Genomic DNA, 7,701 nt, shown 5'->3' on the forward strand with positions numbered 1-7,701 from the left:
TGTTCTGACTGAAAATGACAATGCCACATGACAAAAGGTTGTAAGACAATGTGGTAGAAGCATGGAATCAAAAAAAGAAGTGTTTTTGTCTTTTTTAATATTTTTATGAAAAATGGCGTGTCCAAAATTATTCATACCCTTTTTTAACAATCACTGGAAACATCTTTATTTGCATTCACAGCTCTCAAAATGGTTCATATAATACCTACTAAGCCTCTCCATGTCTCCACAATGATTCTAGACCGCACATTTTTAGCATCAACCCGGGTTTTGAGGCAGGAACTATTATTTGCATTATTATCACTCTGGCTTCGTTCTCACTTATTTGACGGATTGAGGTCTGGACTATGGCTGGGCCACACTAAAATGTTGATATTGTTCTCTGCTAATGACAGTGGGTCTAGTTATATGTGATAACAATGTGTAGTGGGCAGTGGAATAACTATTGGTTTCCGTTTGTGGTGACTGAGATAAGGGATGAGATTAAATAGATCCTGGAACTTAGCCTGGTCTGGAGCAGGCTAGCTCCACAGAATAAATCGCCATGGTGACTTATACCATAACATATACTGCTGCCCCCTATCCCGCTTTTGTGCAACCGGATCACGGATAAATTGAGCCAGGATAACCAAAATATCCCGGCTTAATCCCTTATCCTAGTTTTGTGCAATGGGCCCCTGGTCTAACCTGACTCTCGCCAGATGAATTTCGTTCCGCCTAGTTCCACTCATCCATCTGGGATCGATCCATTGGAGTGGTGCTTCAGAAGGCTGGGCCTTATTAAAAAATCCTTGCATAAGATTGGATAAGCCACTTGTCCGTCATCTATTGATGTGCTACTTCAACCACTCACATCGAAGCCAAGTCGTGACGCTGAGAACAGTCTCACAGTCGCTTCTACGCCACGTCACATCTATGAAACTCCCGCCCTGCGTCCTGATTGGCTCTACCATACAATCTCGTGCTGAAATCACTCTCAACGGAACCGATCACAGATAGATGTGAGTGGAGCTAGGCGGAACAAAATTCATCAGGTTACCCCTGGTCCTCCTGGTTGAAAAACATCGCAAAAGAATAATTTTCTCACCCCCACAATTGAAATAGACATGGGTTTGATGCTTCCTTTTTTATGCCAATCTCAGGCCATGTCCCTGGGTCAAAAACAAATCCAGCGTGCCCTTATAAAAGGTTAAGCTGAGTTGAGTGCAGGGCTGAGAGGCGCAGTTCAACACAACACTGGTTACATATGCATGATGCTTCTTCTGAAATATAATGTAACATAAGTAAGTAATAAGTATACTTACTGGACTTACTGTATACAGTCTTGCCGAGTTATTTTCCAGTAATATAGGCAGAAATGTTCACCAATCGTGTATCCTTGGTATAGATACTAATGGGTATTCCTGGTTACACCAATGTGGCTATTATGAATCATAGTTATAGTGCCACCTATACAGAAATAGTTATACTGCACTCTGAAGTAGGGTTTACATTGGATTCCCATTTAATAGGAGTCTATCGGGGTTTATATATGAGTTTTTTATGATTTGCCTCAGCTAACGTTTCGACGCCCATGCGTCTTCTTCAGAGTCAAAACCACTTAGTCAGTTTGCACTAATAAAAACACATTAAGCATTGAGTGCTCCGGTCCTGCTCCTTGGCTCCTGTTAGACCTTGGATCTCCCTTTTTGACTAAGAACATACACTTAGTTTATTAAGCCTTTCTTGCGTGTTATCGTTTGTATATTATAGTATTTATTTATTTTCATTAGGCTAGTGATTGAATTAACATTGTTGTTTATTATTGCTATTCTCCTTAATATAGTCTTACCAACTTTTTAAATTGTTTACTGTTAAATTTAACTTTGTATTGTTGTTATGTGTGTTACTTTGGACAAAAGTGTCTGCTAAATACCATAACATAACAAGTCACTAATCGTCATATTCTTTGCAAAGTTGTGAGCACTACCTCACTAAAAAAAGTATTATTGGGGATGCATAAATGTACATTGTATTTGCATTGTACAAGTACACTTCTGTCATTATGATATCAGACACTGCTTTTGCAGTATGTCTGTTTTTACCGTACTATTTTCTGTTTTTTTAGTGTGCCAGTGTGCGTGTGTGTGTGTATATGTGCACCTGTGTGCGTGTGCCTGTGTATGTGTGTGTGAGTGTGAGTATGAGTGTGAGTATGAGTGTGCGTGTGCATGTGTGTGTGTGTGTGTGTGTGTGCGTGTGAGTGTAAAAGTGTGTGTGTGCGTGTGTGTGTGTGTGTAAGAGTGTGTACATGTGTGTGTGTGTGTGTGTGCGTGTGTGTGTGTGTGTACAGACATGTGTGCAGTGCTTCACTAAGGCAAGTCTGCAACAACAGACATAGTATACCCTGGCGTGTGTCAGCGTGTCTAATTTTGAACCTTTACAGTACATCACAAGATAATGGCCATTGCAATGCCCTCTATGGAAGATGATGGAAGCAAAACTTGATGTACATATAAACAATGTACAGTAGTAGTGATGCAGCACATCAAATGCTAACACTGAACCTTCACATCACAAAATATTGGCACAAAATTGTTTTGGCTGCTGATTCCTGATTGGCTGTCGGCAGCCATTTTGTTGAGTGAGCCAAATGAAACTTGAAGAGATGTGAGCAAATGTGGCCAAGGGCAAGCATACCACATTTCAACACTGTAGCTTAAGTGAATCCTGAGATATAGAAAATGTGTCAATTACAGTGTCCCCTATGGGCAGAATTTCACAAAAACGTAGCGTGTGTCCAGAGGTTGTTGTAGTGATCCTACATTAAAAATGAGTAGTTCTCACCTTCTCATCAAGGTATTTGCGATACAACAGCCAAGTTTTTGCATTGATGTATTTCACTACGTGGTACTATGAGCTGGGTTGATGCACCTCCTTGACACCAGCAAACCACAAAAATATTGCTGGGCACAAAGATTGGCAAGTTATTACACAACTTTTGGCTGACCAAAAGCTTATATTCCTTATCAGGTAACTGAACTATATAAATCAGGAAAATGCTAAAAGATATCCAACAATTTAAAAACACCAGTCAGTAGTTTTTTAAAGTCTGATAATGAAGTGTAGAATTAGTGGTCTAACCGATACAGTCAAGCAAGATTTCAGACTCTACTGCAAGGAAATGTGGACCTGATGCGAAGAAAAACCCTTAAGCTACTACGACTAAAAAAAGGCTTCACTGCAAGAAAGTAGTGTGGTGAAAGTGGTGTGGTGTGATCCACAATAAGAAGGCACTACAAATTCTGCCAGTGTGACACCTTATGAGCACAAACGTAATTCAGCAATGACTGGTATGTCAGGTCATTGCCATTGGCAGGCCTAGTTTAATGTTAGTTGTTGTTGAGCTTGGACGTACAATAAGTCTGCATGAGAGGTAGCAAGACTAAATAGGCCAAGAGTATGCACTGAATAAGTGAAAATGCCATTTCAGGAAGCACTATAACATACTGAATAGAATGAAGTAGGTCTGTGCTACATACAAATCTTGAAGGGATCTACTATGACATTTGCTGTTTGCGTAACTTGAAAATAATACAGGGCTTTGATGTTTCTAAAATATAGCAAAGGAATATTTCATACAGTTAAGCCTAAGTGGTGCTGACCTTGTGTGAAATCCACTTTTGGCACCACCCTTACCAACCTCATTTATCTTCCTTCAGTGTTCTTTCAGTCACCCTCATCCTGTGTTTTTCAATCACTCCAGTCTATCATTGGAGGCCAGAAGACTTGACTCTGACCATCGTGGCTGCACAGAATGTGGTCAGAGAGACGCCCTCTGGACCAACCCAACCTTGGGAGCGCACTTCAAGCGTCCTTCTTGAACTCCCAGCATCATGTGCGAGTGGCCTTATGCACAGAAGGTTGAGCACAGGGCAAAACACTGATACAAATCGAACTCTGGTTCACAGGCCTGTATAGTCTTCAGTGTCAGAGTCACCTCCTAGAAAACCGCCAGCAGGCAGAGGAGAGGGTGGCATATCGCCAGACAAACACGGTTCAGTGCAGTGTGTGGTGTGACAACAGTTGTGGTCTTTCACCACACTGTGGCCTGCCACCCTAAATCAATGACAGATCCCTTTGGTTGCCGCCTGTGGACGATGAGAGGGGAACCCCACTGTCAAACCAGGCACTCACACATCACACATCTTTCGACCACAACTTGTGAACCCAAATGTTCTCACCAAAAGGAAAACATTAACAGAGGACATGAAGTCCCGTGATCTAGCATTGCAAACTGACTGGGTAAATGGGTAAAAAAGAAGGCTGCTGTTGACATGGTGCATGTGTGATGTAGTTCACCTACTTGATGTCACTTGATATCATTTGTAACTTGATATCATTTTGAAAGCTTCCATTCTGCACTCAGGTAATCTAAATCAAAGTGGTTGGCAACATTCTTGTGAGAATGAGTATTGAACTGACTAGCTAAGTGAAATCAATTCATATCATGGGTCACATAAAACCAAGACTTATTTGTTCATTTATATTTCAGCTTTTGCCTCGACTTGGATCAGCATTAGCCCTCAAGTCTCTGTGACCACTTTGCATTATTGTCGTCACAACGTATACACAGTTGTCTTAATGATGGTATTGTATTAAACTAGACTATGTATGCCAGCTTTTAAAAAGTATGGGCATAGTCTTGGAGCTGGCGTAAGCCTGCTGGTTAAAACAAAATCCGTGAATCATCTTTTGACTTGAGGTTAGCATGGCGTGTTGTGCCTGCTTTGGCGCAGGTGCGCATCGCCACCTTTCCACCCATTACATAGTCACCCTCCTTGTTTTGTCTCAGCGTTGCTGTTGGGGCCTAAACATACAGGAACGGAGACAAACCAAACTCGTACCTTATATTCATGGGGCCAGTTCAGTTCACCTCCATCATGAGGTTGAATGGAAATGCGATTTATCCTCCGACGAAGCAGCTACAATCCAAAGAAGACACGGAAGATGGCTAATCAACTAGCTCCTGGCTCCTGGCTGTAGAAAGCGACGACGTCCACCAAAACACTGGACCTCATTCCAACTGTTGTAGGCCTAACTCACAGTCTCCAGATGCTTCCATCAGATAAGGTATTGTTCGTCCAAAGGGTAATTCCATGATTGATACTCAAAAGAAGTGATGATAATCCACAGTCCTCTGTGCAATGCAATTCAGACTTTTCTAGATATATCACGCAATCACAACAACTCCTCCACAAACAACACTGTTTCAAATAACAAATGATGCGAAAGTTATGTGGGCCTTACTTGCAATGCAAAACCAAAGCACTGGAACATGGCAGAGCAAATTTGTTTAATAATTATTAATAGAATTATTGTTTCAAATATGACTAAATATTTTGTCTCGAGGTACGATTGCCATACCAGCCAATTATAATTTTGTTGTGACCAATGTCAATTGGTAATATCTCATCTAAACCATGGCAAGTTCCCACTGCATCTCATGAGTTTGGATTCAAGAAACATGGAGACAGCAAACTCTTGTCATCATTGAATTGACTTTTGACCCTGTGATATTTTCCTTTGTCTTGAATATATTTGTCTGAAGTATAGATTAATTCATGCTCTTGCTCCACTGCCACCACTTTAACAATGTGTGTGTAGGGATAATGCAAGTGTGTCCAGGGCAACAGTCTATACTTGCCACTTGGCTGGATTAGCCATATAATACCTAACTCTGGTTCAATGACTGTTGAGCATGGCCTCATTTAAATAAACAAATAAACTAAAATGCTCACTTCATGCAGGTGTTGGACTTGTGTCATTCATCTCATTGGCCTGATCACGTTCCCTCCTTGCGTGCAACCCTTTGGGACCTTTGAGTGAGATTATAGGATTAATAATTAGGCGTAGTAAATGCAATCTGTCATATCCGATTGCATTTACTATGACTAAACACTCATGCCCTCTAGCAAGCAAGCTAATAACAATTTTAGTGTTTTAACCACTTGTTTGTTACTACTAGATTCTTGTTTACAGAATTGATATAAAATGTGATACGAAACATTGTAGTTAACTCAGGTAACTCAGTTTCTTCAAATAAGCTATACTGAAAGCAGTCAAATTTCTTTCGCTTTACTTTGGCATCAATCTAAAACTTGTATGGCTCTCACTGGATTCTTATTCTGAGACCCCTACACACACACACACACACACACACACACACACACACACACACACACACACACACTGCCCTCAGGTCCTCCCTCTGTATTGATACCCAAACAGTATGGGCCAGCCCTGGCCATGGGAATATAATACCGTAAATCTCTGGGATGGGGACGTGCGATACCGGAGGTTGCCTCTGACCCCTCGGGCAGCTGTTTTTAGATGGGCTGCAGACCGCCCAGCACATCCAGGGGATGAGAGACCACCGCTGAGGAGACACTAGCATGTAGAGTACACGGTCTATCTCTTTTTTTACCACCCTATCTACAGTTTCTATCTATTTTAGACTTAACACACTGATTAAAAGTATTTATCTGTCTCTCTCTCTCTCTCTCTCTCTCTCTCTCTCTCTAACTCTATCTGTCTATCTCTATCTACCTCTTTCAATCTTAACACTACCATGCTCACTATCTCTCTCTATCTATCTCTCCATCTCTTTCAGTCTTACATTGTTGGTGTACAGAATGTCTCTGTCTATTTTTCTCTGTTTTTCTTTCCCTCTACTTTTCCTTTACTTGTTTTTCCTTTCAGGCTCTTTTTCTTATTCCATCCATCCCTGTTTTTACCGACCCTTTGGGGTTAACAACTCCACAACTAGTACCATATGCATTTGCTGTTTTCAGATCTAATAAACGATTGAATTCTCAATCCTCCATCTGTTATGCCTCAAGTCACCATCTAATCTTTAGTGTCTTGGATTTTAATGGTGTGTGTGTGTCTGTGTGTCTGTGTGCATGTGTTCTCGGCATAAGTATAGCAAAGGCAAGTATGGATTATATGTGAATTTCTGGCAATCTCCCTTTTCGACACTACAATCATAAAATACCATATGTTAGCTAACACCCTTATTGATTATCATTCACATATAATCCTTAAATATTTCTAATAGGACTCCTTTACAGCTCCAGCATAGTGAAAGAGGAAAAATCAGACCAGTAGAGGGCAGTAGAGTATTATCAACAGAATAAAACTGCGCATCTTTCAGCAATCCCATATGGCATCATTATTGTCAGGTCTTTGATATGATCTGCAGGTAATAACACTTCATTTTAGCTTCAGTAATACTATAGCCATACCATCATTGCTGTAACGACAGCATTGCTCCCATGTTGACGGTTACAATTAAAACAGTGACGGTGGTGACGTCAACAAACTCAATGGTGACCGTGACGGCACTGACAACAGTGATTTCATCAGCACTTCCTTGATATATCAGATAACTGCTATAGCCCCGATGTCTACTTGTTGTTTAATTACTCTGACCCTCGCCCGCTCATATTGGCCTTGTGAGTCTGGCTCACGGGCAGAGAGGGCGGCGAGGTGTGTGGGGGTTGGGGGGAGGGGGTTGGAGGCCGAGAAAGTGAATGGAAAAAAAAGGAGAGGGACCAGGAAGCCGGAATGTGGGTTCAGTGTGTGAGGTGATTGTTAGCAGAAATGTGTCAGCCTGAGCCCCCTTCCCCTCCCCACACACACACACACATACACACCAGT

The sequence above is a fragment of the Alosa sapidissima genome, chromosome 13 (genome assembly GCF_018492685.1).
Source record: "Alosa sapidissima isolate fAloSap1 chromosome 13, fAloSap1.pri, whole genome shotgun sequence".
NCBI classification, from domain to species: domain Eukaryota; kingdom Metazoa; phylum Chordata; class Actinopteri; order Clupeiformes; family Clupeidae; genus Alosa; species Alosa sapidissima.